Here is an 18,710-nt window from a genome sequence, read left to right as displayed (position 1 = left end):
CTGACTTCTTTCACTCAATATTATGTTTGTGAGATTCATCCTTATTGTTGCATTTAGTTGTTGTTTGTTCATTCTCATTGCTATGTAGTGTTTTGTTATGTGACTATGCCGTGCTTTATTTATCTCACCTGTTGATAGACATGTGAGTTGCTTCCAGTCTTTGACTATTATGAGCATTTTTGTAAGTGTCCTTTTAGTAAACATGCATGCATTCTGTTGGGTAGACATCTAGGCATGGAATTTCTGAGGAAGAGGTAGATGTTTCTTCAACTTTTGTAGATATTTGCAGTTTTCCAAAGCTATTGTACCACACAGACACTTTTGAGAATGAATGGGGTTACTAACTGAGCCACTGGAATGAACTGGGACTGTCCAAGCAAACCAGACCAAACAGTTACCCTGTTCATAGAAGATCTCCCAATACACACACCCTGGATGTTCCTGGAACGGCCCAGCTCTGAATAAGGCGGATGTGGTTTGAGGCTTGAGGGGCATTCTTGCAACTCTATGTGTTGCATAAATCTGAGAAGCTGCAGATGTCCTTGCAATAAAAATCCATAAACTAACACCTTTCCCCCAGCAAATAAGGAGGGCTGGACACATACCCTCTGGCTAAGCTCTTCTTTTATCACTTAAGATTATTCTCCCAAAACATTTTCTTCCTTCTCCAGCCTTCTTCATAGAAGCCGATGGAAGCTGAAACTCTTGGCAAGTCCCTGAACCACACAGCCAAAAAATTATATGCTGAGCACATCTGCAGTGAGGAACGTGAGGCTTTCTAGGGGAGATTTATTGCCTCCCTTCCCTCCCCCTTTTGGAAGGTTTCTGAATGCTGCTCCTTGTGTATAGCATGTGCCTCCGGCTTATCACTACGGTAAGTATAAAAGCAATTAATTTTTCCCCCTTTTGGAAAGCGGAAGTTTTAACCGCACTTCAATACCATTTGCATTTCTGATTTCTATCAAGTTCACACTTCCAGCAAAGAGAGTCCTGCTGATATAATTTGTGTGTTTTTTTAATTGCATATTCTCTGGCATGAAGCTGCTTCTTTTGCCTCCAAAGCAAAAAAAATATGTACACATTGAGGGATGCTCTGCTCTCGACCTCTGCTGCAGGTTAACTCACCTTGCTGGCATTTAGGGAAGCGAGGACATGTGGGAGAATTTCGAGCAGGGTCTTCCTGCATTTTACGTTCACATATGCTGAGTTTGTGAAAATCAGTTGCCCGATTTGGGTGAAGTGGGCAGATTTTGAGAACCATGTCTTTATATCTAGTTGTAATGTATTCATATGCTCAGAGAATTTTTGCTAAAACCAGATTTATTTCTTGCTCACTTTCACTGGTCGATATCCTTTTATACTGTTTCTACATCATTGTTCAGATTTACAGAATGTTTAGGCTATAAAGGACCCAAAGGACCATATGACCTGATGGTCCAGTCATGTTATAGCTGAGAAGAGTGTGATAGATTGAATGAATGGTTCCAATGCTTCACCCCAACTTGCCTCATGGCATTGTCATGGGCAGAGTTTACTTCCCTGCCCATTGATTTGGGGCATGGCCAAGAGACTTGTTTTGGCCAGTGGAATGGGCCTTAAAATAGTTCTGAGCCCTTAAGAGACCTCACATATTTCCACATTCTCCTGGGGCCTCTGCTGTCATATGACAGCATACCCACCTCGCTCACTGGTCCAGGAGGAGAAGAGGTGTGAGGAAAAGATTTGGTCCAGCCAGCCCCCAGTCCTGTGACATGAAGCAGAGCCGCTGCAACCTTATATGTATTGCTGCCAAGCTCAGCTCAGCCTAGATTAGCCAAACCCCGGCTGCCACCCCCCCCCCATCTGTGGTACTCATTGTTTATTTTTGTGCACTACTAAGACTGTGGGTATTTTTACATAGCAATGGTTAACCAACACAGACACTGGAGGCCAGAGAGGAAAAGTAACTCACTCATTGTCACACAGCTGGCTTGTGTCAAAAGCAAGTCTAGAACTCATGTCCCCTGTTCTCAGGCCTGCAGCAGTTGCCTCCCCTCACCCCACCAGATTTTCATGCACATGTGAAAGATACTGCTTGGTCATAGGTCTTGCAGCTTTTGGAAAATATAGCTTGTAAAAAATCATTGAGAGAAAACAGATGAAACTTTACATGGCTCCAGGGATTAATAATGTAACGGGAATTGTTCCACTTCTGGTTTGAAGTGAATCTGAACTGGCTGTTCCAGCCACTCTCTTCCTCTCTGACATCTGTGGAGCTCCCCAGGATGAAGGGAGCTGCTGCAAATAGCATCTGCAAGAACCGGGGCCCGAGTAGCCCTGGAGACCATCAGTGACTGGAACTGGGATTTGTCCCTTTTCTAGACAAGCAGGAAGGATAAGCTCTCACCTCAGCAGCCCTACACCCAGGCCAGCCTATGCGAGAAACACAAGGAAGACCTGGAAAAATAAACTGTCCAACATTCCACCTCTCTCCCTCCAAAGATTAAAATCCAATGTTTATAACTCTGCCTCTTTATTCTAATGACACCTAGGATGTAGATGCTTGATAGAGGGGGATAAGGAGAAGGAGATGTGTCACACTTGAAGCTTACATTACCCATTTACACCTGCCTATCAATAAAGGTTCCCTTCACCTTTTCCAGGACGTACTACTTACTGACCAGTCTCCCCTTTGCCTGCATAGAAGGAATGCTGATCATGATTAGAATGCCAACAGCTAACAGAATTTGTGTATTATCTTTTTTAACCAATGACTGCTATGGCTGCCTGCCTCCTGGCACAACTCCAGACTCTCTCTCCACTTTTAAAACATCCTGTCTCGATATGTGCTTGGGCTCCAGATAGAGAGTGGGTATGAGAAATAGAAGAAAGAAAACCTCATGCTGCCATATGATTATGTATATTTTATATTTAATCAATATCTGCTTCCATTCTATATTATAGGTTCACAGAAGGGAGAGATCACATTTACCTTGTTCCCTCGTGTATGCCTAGTTCAAACCATAGTGCCAGGCACATAAGCAGCATCAGTAAATAATGTATGAATGAATGAATGAATGAATGAATGATTGGATGGATGGATGGATGAATGGATGAACATAGCTGTTCTGGAAGATAACCAACAGATGGCATCTTTGCACACCCAGCCTGACACAGTTCAGCACATCAGACCTGGGCCTGTGGGTCCTTCGGCATCTGGTTGAAACCCCTCTGCCACTCCCCATGGCACCATGCCATGCTAAGCTTGTCTCAACAGATCAGTCACCGCTGAGCTGACATCTCTATCAGTCAAGTCTCCCTCATGACTGGAGGACACAGTAAAGGACTGGGAACGTGGTAGCCATGGCAAGTGATTGAACTCTCCTCTCCCCCTGGGGCAAAATTGGTCTCCTACTCCTGCCCAGTCCTTGCCCTGGATTTGTTGGCAGGAGTTGGTGAGCTGGCAGCATCTGCTACTGTCTGGGACTAATGCTGCTCATCTCATGCCTGGTGCCAGCTGGACAGCAGAGCAAAGTCACCAATACAAAGAAGAGTCCAGACTGGCAGGTGCCACCAACCGCCTATGACAGGGAGAAGAGTCTGACAGGAGGTGTCTGATAAGGGCCTTTATCCTTGCTCACTGCCATGAAAGGTTATCTGAGTCCAGTTTAGAGAGGATGAAAAAAATGTTTCTGAGTGCTTCTGACTTCCCCCGGTACATGTGTACTGCCTTAGTTCAGGTTCCCCTGAAAGCTGATTCTAAGACAAGGTGTAGGTCAGGTCTTTTATTTGGAAGGTGATACCACAGAGTGGGAGTGAGGAAGCACGGAGAATGAGACAGGGAAGGGAAGAAACTCAGTTTAGCATGTGCTAATGGACTCTGGGCATTTGCCAGGGTTCTGCTGAGAAACCCATGGAGCACACCTCAGGGAATGGGGAAGCTGGGGCATTTATTCACCATCCTCTGTCCCCCATTTCTTGCAGATTGCCCCTGGGCCGTCAACTCACTCGCATTTCCCAGTTGGGTCTGTGCTAAGCTAAGCAAGATCCCAAAGTGCTGGAGCAAGCCCTTAGATACACAGGCTGAGAGATGCAGGCCCTTGGATGGCTGGGTGGGGGGTAGAGAGGCTATAGTGCTCTGGAACTCACCAGCTTAGCCACAGTAAACTTAGGTGTGTTTAGAGGGTATGGATAGGATATCAGCAGGGTCTACATATTTTGCTTACAATTGGCTCAGAGCTAGAAGATGTGGGTCCCAGGCCTCTTCCACTTAACTATGAGATCTTAGTCAAGTCAACTCCCCCTCAGCCTCAATTTCTCCACCCAGAAAAATAAATAATGGATTATGCTCATCTAATTTGAGTGGTTGTTGTGGGAATCAAATTAAAGCAGAGAATCAAATATAAATTATTTTTATGTTTATATGAAACCCTGTTCCTTTAATTAACTTGTCCAAAAAGCTATATTGCTCACCTGTCACTAGGTTAAATATGGAGGGTTTGCAAGGATACAAGTTGTCGAGGTGCTTTAAGAAACCCGGAGTAAAATCCAGTTTCAGATGAAAATGTGCCAACGAGTCAAACTGCAGTGAGTTCAAGACTTTCCTTTATATAAATTTGGTCTCATAAAAAGGAAAACTGTCATTACCTCATTCAAAGAATTCTTCCCAGATTTGGCTGGCTCTACTTCAGCATGAGTGACTGGTCTCAACCTCCTTCCACATAAATTCCCCAGTTCCTCAGAGGTGATGCTAAGAACATCCCTGCCTCTTGGGTTTCTTATTAAGGAACCCAAGGTAATACTAGCTGCTGTCACTGATAGGCCTCCACATCTCAGGGACTAGTCACAACAAAAGGGTTTGTTGCTGTTGTTGTTTTCACTCACAAGGCAATCCAGCATGCGGGATCCTGGTCAGGAAGAGTGACTGCATGCAGTGATCCAAGAGCCCAGGCATCTTCTACCCTGTAGCTTTGCCATCTTCAATACAAGGCTCCAGAATTTGCCTTGAAATTGTCTCTATTTCCAGTCAACTTGAAAGGGAAAAAAACATGGAAGATCAAATGACAGATTTTTTAACAGTCCAGGTCTGGAAGTACTGCACATCACCACTTCTAGCCATGTTCTATTGGTCAGAACTCAGTTGACAAGACCACACCTAACTACAAGGGAAGCTAGGAATGATGGTGTATCTGAATGCCCCCCCCCCAAAAAAAACCAAGAGTTTTATGGCCAGATAACAGTCTCTGACGTAGCCTCCATATTCATACGCCCAAGGAAGAGCTGGAATTGGTAGTTCTGCAGAACCGGAAAAATTGGCTGGGAAGCAAGGCAAGTCCAGGAAAGTCAGACGAGGCAAGGAAGGAGGACCAGGCAGAGGCAACAGTTGAGGAAGCCAGCACTGTAGCTTTATTGTGCTCCCCGTTGCCTATATATCCTCCTAATCACAACCTTGAAGTAATTAACTTTCTCCCCAAACCATGCAATTTCACTATCCCATGTCTGTTCATATTTCTCCTTCTGCCTGGGGCCTCTCCTAACTTCATCTATCTGGTCAACCATGTCTCAACCCCAGTGAACCATGCTTCCTGGTATTCATGCCCTTGTGTAATTTCCTCCCCTTGAATCTGGGCTGGCCCTATGACTACCTAACCAACAGGTCAGGTGACATTTGGACAGCTCCTCAACAAACACTTAAGAAGACCTGGAAACTTCTGCTTTATCTACTTTGGAGCCCTGGGTCACCATTTAAGAAGTCTGGCTACTGCAAAAACCATGGGTAGTAACTGTATGGCAAGGGAAAGACCCCAAGAATACATAGTGAGAGAGAAAACATCAGTGGAATCCAGGTCCCGGCCAAACTACCAGCTGAATTCAGCCACAAGAGCAATTAACAGCAAGACTAGCAAAAGAATCACCCAACTGATCCCAGCCCAGATTGCAGAATCATGAGCAAATAAAATGTGTTAAGCCACTACGTTTTGGGGTCATTTGTCAGGCAGCAGTAGATAACTGGAGCAATGTCTTCCAAGTATCATGCCAGCCTTTCCCTCTCCTTAGATGCATTCCCCTTATTCGCCCCTCTACCTTCTCTAACAGCCCCTTAGGAGAGTTAGGAACTTTCCTTTTTGACACTTTTCTCTGCTACCACAGAATCCTATACACATATCTCTTACCATTTCTCACTCTTTGTCACATTTACATTCTTGTCCCTCTACCTTGAAGGGCTATGCACTTTTTCATAGACCAAATTTTATTCCTTTCTGTGTTTTCTATGCCTACTACAGTGTCTGACACACCATGGGTGCTCAGAAGTGCTTCTTGAATAATCAATCATTGTTGTTTTAAAATTGGTTCATGAATGGAAATATGGGCTGAATCTAAGGGAGAGAGCCCAAGGGAATGAGAAAGTGTGACCTTCACCCAAAAGTTTATAAGAGAATTCAGAGTAGACCTGTGGGAGGAAATTGTGCTGGATAATTGAATTTGTTTTTCTCAAGCACCAGGTGAACCTCCTTCTATGTGGAGATGTTGGAAAGCTCAAAACTACATTTTGCAGACTCCTTTCAAAATAAGGTTCTGCCAATTTGATACAGGCCTGAGAGATTTGGAAGGTAGAAAGGAGACAGAGGCCATCTCTCTGAGGCAGTTTAGGTGGACAAGTGGGCTCTGCCCACATAGGTATTGGTGGCAGCTTGACTCCACAGTCCACTGTCTGGTCAACAGCTTTATGAATGTGGGTGGCCGTGAAGGAAGTGAGCAAACATTTCCTGACTTCTGGGTCATAATTGTAGTGGTGTCTACTCCATGACATGAAAGTCAAAATACTTTTATCCCTCCTTGCTTCCAGTGATTTTGAAAGTACTTAATTCCCTCCATTAAATTCCTTTCTATTTAAAATACTCACTGCTTTTTGTCTCCTGCACTGACTCCTGGAGCAAGTATGCTGATTGGGAACAAATGAAAAGAAAGAGAAATTTCCCGGACATCAGAAGTCGTGGAGGAAGCAGAAGTACAGCAGCCCTGGGTAGGAGCTGAGAGGCTGGCTGGCTTAGCCCTAAGCAATGTAGAGAAAGCGCTGCAAGGGCCTGGGGTACTGGAAAACATCATTGGCCCTGGCCTAATGAATGCTGGGAGGTCTGGTGGCCAAGAGCAAGAGAAGTTTCCAAAGTAGGGAGGGCACGATTGGGAGACACGATCATCTCATGTAACAAGGAAGTCCAAGTACAGGATACCTCTGGGGGCTTCACGAGAATAGGATTCACAGACCCCAAACCCCAGGTCTCCATATACCATCTGGACGAGCTGGGCAACATGAACTCAAGATCAGGAGTGGAAACAGGGAGATTCTGTATCTGGTTAAGAGTGACTGAGAAGAATCCAGGCTAAAACTCAAAAGGTGGGGTTCTGTGGAATGAGCTTCAAGCACTATATACTCATCCACATTTTATTATACAACATGGTGTTGATGAGGCTCTAAGTGGGGGCAATGCCATTTGTTGATGATATATATTTTTCCAGGGGTCAGAAAGTAGAATGAAATTTACTCCACTTCCATAACAACAACAAAAAAATGCCCAAGTCCTTGCTTCCATAACAACAACAAAAAAATGCCCAAGTCTACATAAATGTTGAAGACAAGATGTCACAATAGTTTGGAGTAAGGACTTCTACATCAAGAAGATCTGGCTTTGAGTCTCAACTCCACCATTTTTCAGTTATTTAACTTAAGCAAGTAATTAACCTCACTGAGCCTCTATTTCTTAGTCTGGAAATGGAGACGCTAATATTATCTCCCTCCTAAGGTTGCTGTGATGATTAAATGCAATATTGACTTTTAAAGCACAAAGCACAATGCCTGTAAAATAGAAAATGCTTTAAAAATTATGGCCACAAACCCAGTGGATTGTGGGAAACAATCAACAGCCAGTCTGGGACAATTCACTTACATGGAATCTATTGTTCGCATTTAAAAATTCTTTCAATGAGACTTACAAGAAAAAAAGAAACTTACATGAAATTATGGTATTGTTTGTAAACATTTTTTATCCATAATACAAAGTAGAAAAAAAATGATGAAACACTTGTTTTCAGTGACTGGTAATAACAAAAGTTAATATTTATGTATTAAGGGTTTACAGTGTGCTAGAAGCACTTTGAATAACTTTATATGCATTAAATCATTTAATACTCTCAACAATCCTATAAGGTAGATACTGTTATTACCCTCATCTTATAGATGAGGAAACTCAAAGCTCAGAAAGTATAAATAACTTACCCAAGGTCACACAGCTAGTAAGATGTTGAGTTCCTATTTGATCCCAGCTGTTCTGTCTAACCAGCAATTAACCACTACCATAAAATTTCTCTAATTTGCAGAATATTCTAGGAGAGTTGCAAGATCAGAACTTATTTGTAAGCAGGAATTGTTCTGTTATTAAAGAACTTACAAGGGAGACTAGAAAAAGAAATATATTGTTCGTGTGAGTAAATATTTACATATACCAAAATATTTATGTTCATATATGCGAGTATGCTTTCCGCAGGGGGAGAGGAAAAACGTGTAAATATTTACTCACTGGAAATAGCTGACACGTAGTTAGGAAATAGGAATATTTATACTGTACATTGCTTTTGTGCTGTCAAATTGTTTCATCTGGAGTTTATGCACTAATTCCCAAATTGGACAAGCTATACAAGAATTCTGAAACTGTAAATTCAGGGCTCCTTTTGGAGGTCCCTAACTCGGTTATGAGGCCAATTTTCACATACAGTTAATTCCAGTTTTCCTATATCATTTTTTTTCTAAAATTGTGTACTGACTTTTAAGATGTCCTGATTTTTTCTAGGAGAAATTATTCTTAGGCTTAAAATCAGAGACTTTGCCTTTAATCCTAGAGTCCCACACTGTGGGTTCTGGCTGGGAGACATTCTCTGGGGACCACTTCTGGACCAACAGTTGGAAGTGGTTAGGAAACAGGTCAAATACTGAATTGTCTGGACAATGGCCCAGTTTGGTAGTGTCCCCAGATGGAAGCAAGGACAAGAAAATTTTCAAATTAAAAAAAAAAAAGCATTATTTTTGCATGAATAGTGGGGATTTTGAGAGAGATTATAACAAAATGGTATTGGATAAATAAATAGATATATAGTATGGGCCTAGTATGTTGATTTTGGGTTGGCACTTTCACATGTCATTTTGTTTAATCCTTACTGTGGCATATATCCATTATATCAAGTAGATTGCCTTTAGCTGCAAGCAACAGAAAATCTCAATGCAACTGATTTAAATAAAGAATTTCTTATCTCATATAATAAGGAGGTTCAAAGTTGGGATGTGCTAGGGTTGGTTAATTCAGTGTTTCACCTCTGTCAACTTGGTCTCATGTTCATTCTATCTTTCTGCCTGCATTCTTGGTCTATTTTCTTGTCTTTGGTAAGATTGGCTCATGGTTGCAAGATGGCTGCTATAGTTCTGGAAGTCATCTGCATATACCACAAGGTCTAATAGAAGAAGAGGGATTATCTTTATGCATCTCTCTTTCTCATCCAAATCATTCCCAGAAGGCTTCAACAGACTTCTCCTCACACGGTATTGGCCGGAATTAAATCCCACACCCATGCCTAACCAATCACTACCGAAGAGAAGGGGACCTCCATATTTAACTTAGACAAATCATGAGTCCTCTGCTTTATTAGGACAGGGTTGAGGCCCACTTCCTCTGAAGCACATGGTTTCTCTGAGCAAGAGGGGTTCCTGAATGACACTGAGGTAAGAGAGGATAAAGAAAATAATTGGTTACTGGGTAGACAACCAACAGGGTCAATGGCATGTCATTTGAAAGATGGAGAAAACAAAGCTCAGAGAAGTTGTGACCATGCATTTAGTAAATGTGATAGCTGTAATTCAAACCCAGGGCCTTTTCTGTCATACCATGGCTGCTTTAAGTGCTTCCAACATGTTACTGGAAACAGTTAGTTATATGGGCACAGTTGATGTTTTCCACTGAGCTCCCTTCTCTATTTCCTGTCTAGACAATTGTGAAAGGGTTATTTGTGTAAATTTAATTCATTCATAGGCATTACCCACCCACTATTGGCTGTAAGCCTCCTTTCTCCCTCCCTTTCCAGCAATTTTGTCAGAGGTTACATTGCCTGAGATTGGAGACCTGCCCAGAAGAGCATCTATAGACCTAGGCAGCAGAGAGTGAGGAGCCAGAGAAGGGACTATGGCTCCTCGGTTAGCATTGTTTGGGCTATAGGTGCCTGGCCTACCCCACACTCTGTCTCCACCAGGCTTAAATTCTGGCTGCCCAGTGCTCAGTCTCCCCAGCTTGAGTTGTATGTTGCCTGCCATCCAGTTCCCTGCCCCTCTGGTCTCTGGAAAATATCTGCTCCTCTCTCCTTAAGATGATGTCTCCAGTATCTCTTCATTTCTGGAACCCTGACTCCTTGGCAGATCACGGTGCTCCTCCTTTTGTTTCCCGTTGTCTCTAGAACTTTTCTCTCCTCCCACTTACGGCATTGTCTTATAGCCAAGATTTCCTTATGTCAGTCTGTTTCCTCACTACTATATATTGTGAGTTTCCTGTGGGTGGAGTCTACATCTCCTTATCTTGGCTCAACTGGCCCCAGTGAAGACTTAGATATTTTTAGCATGGTGGCAACCATCGTCCTTGCAAGATCTGTATACATGAGCTTTCATATGTATACAAGGCTTTGTGTTCTGGCTAATGAGGAGGAAAGAGATTTGTTCATATTAGTTTAATTTGTTTGTTTTGCTTGTTTACTTGTTTTTAATGCTAAATCACTAGAAGAGTAGAGAGAAGAGAACCAAGGAAATGGACAAAAGGACATGGCATCTGTGCTACAATGGCAGAGACTGCTGGTGGCCTATTTAAATATCTTAAATATGCTTGCTATATTTGTCATTAACAGAACATTCATTTTGTTCAAAGTGGCAATATGTCCAGCTAAAAGTCCACTTTTCCTACCTACCTTGCAGCTAATAGTAGCTACATCATACAGCTACTATTGAGATATAAGTAGAAGTCATTAGATGGGACTTCCATGAAAGCTTGTGTGGTAGACTCTGTGGTATACCATCCAGATATCCCTTCATAAATGAAGAACTTGTTGCTTCAGCCATTGGGAGCATGGCTGCCAGACATCCCTTGGCTGTTAGCACCTGCGTGGACTACCTCAGTTGAAGAAATCATCTTTTCACCTTCCAGTGACTTATCAAAATGGGAGAGTAATACCTGATTCTGTCATCCCAATTTTGTTCAACTCCAAAGGGCGATCCAAGCTTCAGAACTCCCAATGGGATTAGTTGAGACCTTCACTGGGACTGCATTATGGCCCAACTTCTCCCTCTTCCCATTCCTACTTTCTTCCTCTCTCTTCTCCAGGTGTCGTTCCTAAGAGTCCTCCCTAATAGACCTCCTACATGCTAATCTCCATCTAAGAGACAAATCCTGGGGAATTCAACCTGTGACAGCTAATTAAAGAAGAAGACTCGTTCAACTTATACCTTTTGACCTTTGGCCTCCCCATTTTTCCTACCTCGCACACACATATTACACAGATGGCAGACCAGCCGTCCTGTAACCATGAGATTAAACCATAAAATGAAACCACACACTCAGGACAGCCAAATAAAAGCATGAAGGAGACACGTCATCAAAATGACGGCGTGAGGTGAGCCTCTGTAAATCTCTCCTGGAATTTACAACTAATTGAACAACAATAACTCCACAAAGGACTCCCTGCACAGCAGACAGGCAAGATGAGAGGGCCACTACTGAATTCACCTAAAGGTGGGAGAATCACGTGAGTGGGGGAGGTGGGAAGGGAGAAGTGCGGAGATGGAGCGGCGCAGAGGCAAGACGCAGACCTAGCTCAGTGCTCCGAGCTCTCTGCATCCCGGAATGACCACAGCTGTGGGAGAGGGAAGAACTCAGACTGCTAGGACTCTGTTTATGGCCCACAGGACTGAGGGGGCAACATATAACACGGCTAAACCCAACGATGACAACAGAGAACTCAGAGAGAAGACTGAGGGAAGAAGGCTGAAAACGGTGGTTTAAGCCCTCACTGCCGAGCGGAGAACGGAAGCGTTAGGCACTGAGACTAGCCGCCCCTTCCCTACCTTCCCAGAGCTCCCCCGCCCCCACCTGCCTGGTGCTAGAAGCGAAACAGTAGCAGCGTCAGATCAAAAGAACAGAATAATTGCTGTTCTGAGAACTGTGGACCGCAGACATGAATTTGAAGGCCAACTAGTTCCAGCAAAGGGGAGGGAGCTGTGGAAGCAGGACCGGATGTGGTGGTAGTTGCCACCATTGCTCTGGGCCACCTCTCACAACTCATACCGTCCCTGGTCCCACCTATCTGGGCAGATCCCTGCAGGAGTAAACAGAACTGCTAAAACATACAGGGTCTGAATCTGGTGCAGGAACAGCTTTGGAACTTCAAAAGCTCTCCGCAAACCCACCAGGACACTGTGCCCTGTGACCCAGGCGAACTATTAACAAAGGAGAAGCCTGTCTCCCAGGGAATCCCCCCATTGTATGAGAAGCTGGAATAGTGCAGAGAAAACATAGCAGTACCATGTGAGAGAGAAAAGAAAGGCTGCACTCAGAGAGAAAATAAAACATTCTACCAACAAGTACTGGAAAACAAAAGAAAGACCTCTTCTTATTAACCTATTGCAGAAGACACTCCTGTAGCTGTCTAGGAAGAGAACTAATAAATCAGTAATTGCCATGAATAACCAAGACAACAAGACAGCTCAGAAAGAAAGTAAAAAGTCTCCAGAAAAGGAACTTAAAGATATGGAAATATGTGACTTAAATGATAGAGAATTCAAGATTGCAGTTCTGAAAAAACTCAACGAGATGCAAGAAAACACAGAAAGGCAGTTTAATGAACTCAGAAACACAATCAAAGAACAACATGAGCATTTTATGAAAGACATTGAAATTTTTAAAAAGAACCAAACAGAATTTCTGGAGATTAAGAACTCAATAGAAGAAAATAAGAATGAAACAACCAGCTTAGGTAGTAGAGTTGACCAGATGGAGGACAGAATCAGTGACATCGAAGATAGAAACCTGGAAATGACACAGATGGAAGAAGAAAGAGACTTGAGACTTAAAAGACATGAAAGAACTCTACAAGAACTTCTGACTCCATCAGAAAGAGCAATATAAGAATAATAGGCATACCAGAAGGAGAAGAAAGAGAGAAGGGAACAGAGAATATATTCAAACAAATTGTTGAGGAGAACTTCCCAAACTTGTGGACAGAACTGGATCCTCGAATCCAAGAAGCAAATAGAACACCTAATTACCTCAATCCCAATAGGCCTTCTCCAAGGCACATTGTATTGAAGCTGTCTAAAATCAATGACAAAGAAAGAATCCTCAAGGCAGCCAGGGAAAAGAAGACGGTAACCTACAAAGGAAAGCCCATTAGATTATCATCAGATTTTTCAGCAGAAACACTACAAGCCAGGAAGGAGTAGAACCAAATATTCAAACTATTGGAAGAGAGAAATTATAAGCCAAGAATAATATATCCAGCAAAGATATCCTTTAGATATGAAAGAGGCATAAAGACCTTTCCAGACATACAGAAGCTGAGGGAATTTTCTAATACACGACCTGCAAATACAAGAAATACTACAGGAGGCTATTCGACCAACATCAACAGGGACAATTTGTGGCAACCAAAACATAAAAAGAAGGAGAGTAAAGGCCTGAACCGGAATATGCGAATGGAGAAAGTAAGCGTGCTGAAGAAAATGGAATACTCTAAATATCAAACTTTCTTTTACATAAACTTAAGGGTAACCACTCAAAAAAAAATCCAGAACTTAAATACATACTGTAACAAAAGAAGAAACAGAGAGAAACATCATAGAATACCACCGTGCAGAAACAATAGACAACAACAAAAAGGCAAAGAACAATGGAGACACAGCCTTACCAGAAAACTAAAGATAAAATGACAGGAAATCCTCACGTATCAATAATCACCCTAAATGTAAATGGACTGAACTCACAAATAAAAAGGCACAGAGTAGCAGACTGGATCAAAATACTAAACCCAACCATATGCTGTCTCCAAGAGACACATCTCAGCTACAAGGACAAGCATAGACTCAAAGAGAAAGGGTGGAAATTGACACTCCAAGCAAATGATATCCAGAGAAAATCATGTGTAGCCATACTGATATCAGATGAAACAGACTTTAGTGTGAAAAAGGTAACAAGAGACAAAGATGGACATTTCATAATGGTAAAGGGGACTATAAAGCAAGAAGACATAACAGTCATCAATATTTATGCCCCCAACAGGGGAGCACCGAAATATACCAAGCAACTTCTAATAGAACTAAAGGGAGAAATTGAGCAAAACACAATTATACTAGAAAACTTAAATACATCATTGACAGCTATGGATAGATCATCCAAACAGAAAATAAATAACGAAATAGTAGCCCTAAATGACACGTTAGATGAAATAGACATAATTAACATATATACAACACTTCATCCTAAAACATCAGACTATACATTCTTTTCTAGTGTACGTGGAATATTCTCAAGGATAGACCATATAGTGGGACATAAAATCAGCCTCAGCAAATTTAAGAAGATTGAAATCATAACAAGCATATTTTCTGATCACAAGGCTTTGAAATTGGATATCAACTGTAAAAATAAAGCAGAAAAAAACACAAATACATGGAGATTAAACAACATACTTTTAAAGTACGACCGGGTCAAAGAAGAAATTAGAGGAGAGATCAAAAGATACATAGAAACAAATGACAATGAAAATACATCCTACCAAAATTTTTGGGATGCCGCGAAAGCAGTTTTAAGAGGGAAATTTATATCATTACAGGCCTATCTCAAGAAACAAGAAAAATCCCAAATAAATAACCTCATGTTACACCTTAAAGAACTAGAAAAAGAAGAACAAGCGAAACCCAGAATCAGCAGAAGAAAGGAAATAACAAAAAGCAGAGCAGAACTAAATGAAGTAGAAAACAAAAAGACAATTGAAAAAATTAATATGACAAAGAGCTGGTTTTTTGAAAAGATTAACAAAATTGACAAACCCTTGGCTAGACTCAGTAAGGTAAAATGAGAGAAGACACTAACAAAATCAGAAATGAAAAAGGGGAAGTTATCAGGGACACCACAGAAATACAAAGGATCATCCAAGAATACTATGAAGGACTATATGCCACCAAATACAATAAACTAGAAGAAATGGACAAGTTCTTAGAAACATATAGCCTTCCAAGGCTGAACCATGAAGAACTGGATAATATAAACAGATCACCAGTAACGAAGTTGAATCACTCATCCATAACCTTCCCAAAAGCAAAAGTCCAGGACCAGATGGCTTCACTAGTGAATTCTACCAAACCTTCAAAGAGGATCTAATACCAATCCTGCTCAAACTCTTCCAAAAAATTGAAGAAGAGACAGTACTCCTTAACTCATTTTACGAGGCCAACATTACCCTGATACCAAAACCTGGTAAGGACAACACAGAAAAAGAAAACTACAGACCAATATATCTGATGAATACAGATGCAAAAATCCTAAAAAAATTCTACCAAATCGAATACAACAATGCATTAAAAAGATTATTCGGCGAATGCACTTCCGGCAGCGGCGGCTCAAGCAGCAGAATCAAGATGGGTCAAAGTCAGAGTGGTGGTCATGGTCCTGGAGGTGGCAAGAAGGATGACAAGGACAAGAAAAAGAAATATGAACCTCTCGTACCGACCAGAGTGGGGAAATAGAAAAAGTAAACAAAGGGACTAGATGCTGCCAGCAAATTGCCACTGGTGACACCTCACACTCAGTGCCGGTTAAAATTATTGAAGTTAGAGAGAATTAAAGACTTTTTTCTCATGGAGGAAGAATTCATTAGAAATCAGGAACAAATGAAGCCTTCAGAAGAAAAGCAAAAGGTGGAAAGATCAAAGGTGGATGATCTTAGGGGGAGCCCAATGTCGGTAGGAACCTTGGAAGAGATCATTGATGACAATCACGCCATTGTGTCTACATCTGTGGGTTCAGAACATTATGTCAGCATCCTTTCATTTGTAGACAAAGATCTGCTGGAGCCAGGCTGCTCGGTCCTGCTCAATCACAAGGTGCATGCCGTGATAGGAGTGCTGATGGATGACACGGACCCCTTGGTCACAGTGATGAAGGTGGAAGAGGCCCCACAGGAGATCTATGCTGACATTGGGGGGTTGGACAACCAAATCCAGGAAATTAAGGAATCTGTGGAGCTTCCTCTCACTCATCCTGAATACTATGAAGAGATGGGTATAAAATCCCCTAAGGGGGTCATTCTCTATGGCCCACCTGGCACAGGTAAAACCTTATTAGCCAAAGCAGTAGCAAACTAAACCTCGGCCACTTTTTTGAGAGTGGTTGGCTCTGAACTTTTTCAGAAGTATCTAGGCGACGGGCCGAAACTCGTTCAAAATCCTTTCAAGTTGCTGAAAAACACGCACCATCCATCGTGTTATTGATGAGATTGATGCCATTGGGACAAAAAGATATGACTCAAATTCTTGTGGTGAGAGAGAAATTCAGCAAACAATGTTGGAACTGTTGAGCCAGTTGGATGGATTTGATTCAAGAGGAGATGTAAAAGTTATCATGGCTACAAACTGAATAGAAACTTTGGATCCAGCACTTATCAGATCAGGCCGCATCGACAGGAAGAGTGAGTTCCCGCTGCCTGACGAAAAGACCAAGAAGCACATCTTTCAGATCCACACAAGCAAAATGATGCTGACTGATGACGTCACACTGCATGACTTGATCATGGCTAAAGATGACCTCTCTGGTGCTGACATCAAGGCAATCTGTACAGAAGCTGGTCTGATGGCCTTGAGAGAACATAGAATGAAAGTAACAAATGAAGACTTCAAAAAATCTAAAGAAAATATTTTTTATAAAACACAGGAAGGCACCCATGAGGGGCCTATCTCTAGCAAACCGCAGTTGCCTTCAAGGAAATGGTTGGGGTTCCCTATCCCTTAGAGGGATGAAGTTGGGGAAGGTACCCAGAGGAATCCACATCCCAGTTGCTGTTCATTAGCAAAACTTCCTGTGCACCTTTCTGAACATAATGCGCAGTTATCTCTGCCAAATAAAGCACGCTCTTTCTCAAAAAAAAAAAAAAAAAAAAGATTATTCATCACAACCAAGTAGGGTTCATCCCCAGGGCACAAGGATGGTTCAACATCCACAAATCCATCGTGATACATCACAAAAACAAAATAAAGGACAAAAATCATATGATTATATCAATTGATGCAGAAAAAGCATTCGACAAGATACAACATCCATTTATGATTAAAACACTTAATAAAATAGGTATAGAAGGAAAATACCTTAACATAATAAAGGCCATATATGACAAGCCCTCAGCTAATCTCATAATTAATGGTGAAAAACTGAAGCCCTTTGCTCTACGTTCAGGAACACGACAGGGCTGTCCCCTATCACCTCTGCATTTTAACATAGTGTTGGAAGTCCTTGCCAGAGTAATCAGGCAAGGGAAAGAAATAAAAGGCATCCACATTGGGAATGAAGAAGTTAAATTATCACTCTTTGCAGATGACATGATGCTATATATAGAAAACCCTAAAGACTCCACCAAAAAGCTATTAGAAATAATCAACGAATGCAGTAAAGTTGCCGGCTACAAAATCAACGTGCAAAATTCCATTGCATTCCTATATACTAACAATGAAATCTCAGAAAAAGAAATACAAAAAACAATTCCTTTTGCAATTGCAGCAAAAAGAATACAACACCTAGGAATAAACTTAACCAACGATGTGAAAGACCTATATGCTGAAAACTATAAGACATTTTTGAAAGAAATTGAAGAAGACACAAAGAAATGGAAAGACATTCCGTGCTCATGGATTGGAAGAATCAACATAGTTAAAATAGCCATATTACCCAAAGCAATATACAGATTTAATGCAATCCCCATCAAAATCCCAATGGCATTTTTTAAAGAAACAGAACAACAAATCATCAGCTTTGTCTGGAACCACAAAAGACCCCGAATAGCCAAAGCAATCTTAAGAAAAAAGAACAATGCTGGAGGTATCACACTCCCTCACTTTAGCTTGTACTACAGGGCTACAATAATCAAAACAGCATGGTATTGGCAGAAAAACAGACACATAGACCAATGGAATAGAATTGAGAACGCAGAAATAAGACCACATAAATATAGACAGATTATTTTTGACAAAGAAGCTAAAAACATACAATGGAGGAAAGACAGCCTCTTCAATAAATGGTGCTGAGAGAATCGGATCACCACGTGCAAAAGAATGAAACTGGACTGCTATCTGTCACCATGTACAAAATTAATTCAAAATGAATCAAACACTTAAGCATAAGACCTGACACAATAAACTGCATAGAAGAAAACATAGGTACTAAACTTATGGACCTTGGGTTCAAAGAGCATTTTATGAATTTGACTCCAAAGACAATGGAAGTAAAAGCTAAAATAAACGAATGGGACCATATGAAACTTAAAAGCTTCTGCACAGCAAAAGAAACCATTGACAAAATAAAGAGGCAACCAACTGAATGGGAGAAGATTTTTGCAAACAGTGCCTCCGATAAGGGGCTGATATCCAAAATATACAACGAACTCAT

At 41.6% G+C, this 18,710-nt stretch overlaps 1 pseudogene across 1 annotated transcript; it reads left to right on the top strand.

The window, feature by feature from the left end:
• Positions 1-15,694: 15,694 nt before the first annotated feature.
• On the top strand, positions 15,695-17,063 carry LOC308495098 (26S proteasome regulatory subunit 4-like; annotated as a pseudogene). Its single transcript has one exon. The product of its transcript is annotated as a 26S proteasome regulatory subunit 4-like (transcript).
• The last annotated feature ends 1,647 nt before the right edge of the window (positions 17,064-18,710 follow it).

The sequence above is a fragment of the Rhinolophus hipposideros genome (genome assembly GCF_964194185.1).
Source record: "Rhinolophus hipposideros genome assembly, chromosome: X".
NCBI classification, from domain to species: domain Eukaryota; kingdom Metazoa; phylum Chordata; class Mammalia; order Chiroptera; family Rhinolophidae; genus Rhinolophus; species Rhinolophus hipposideros.
The sequence above is the reverse complement of the archived record's forward strand: the minus strand, read 5'-3'. Positions and strand labels throughout refer to the sequence as shown.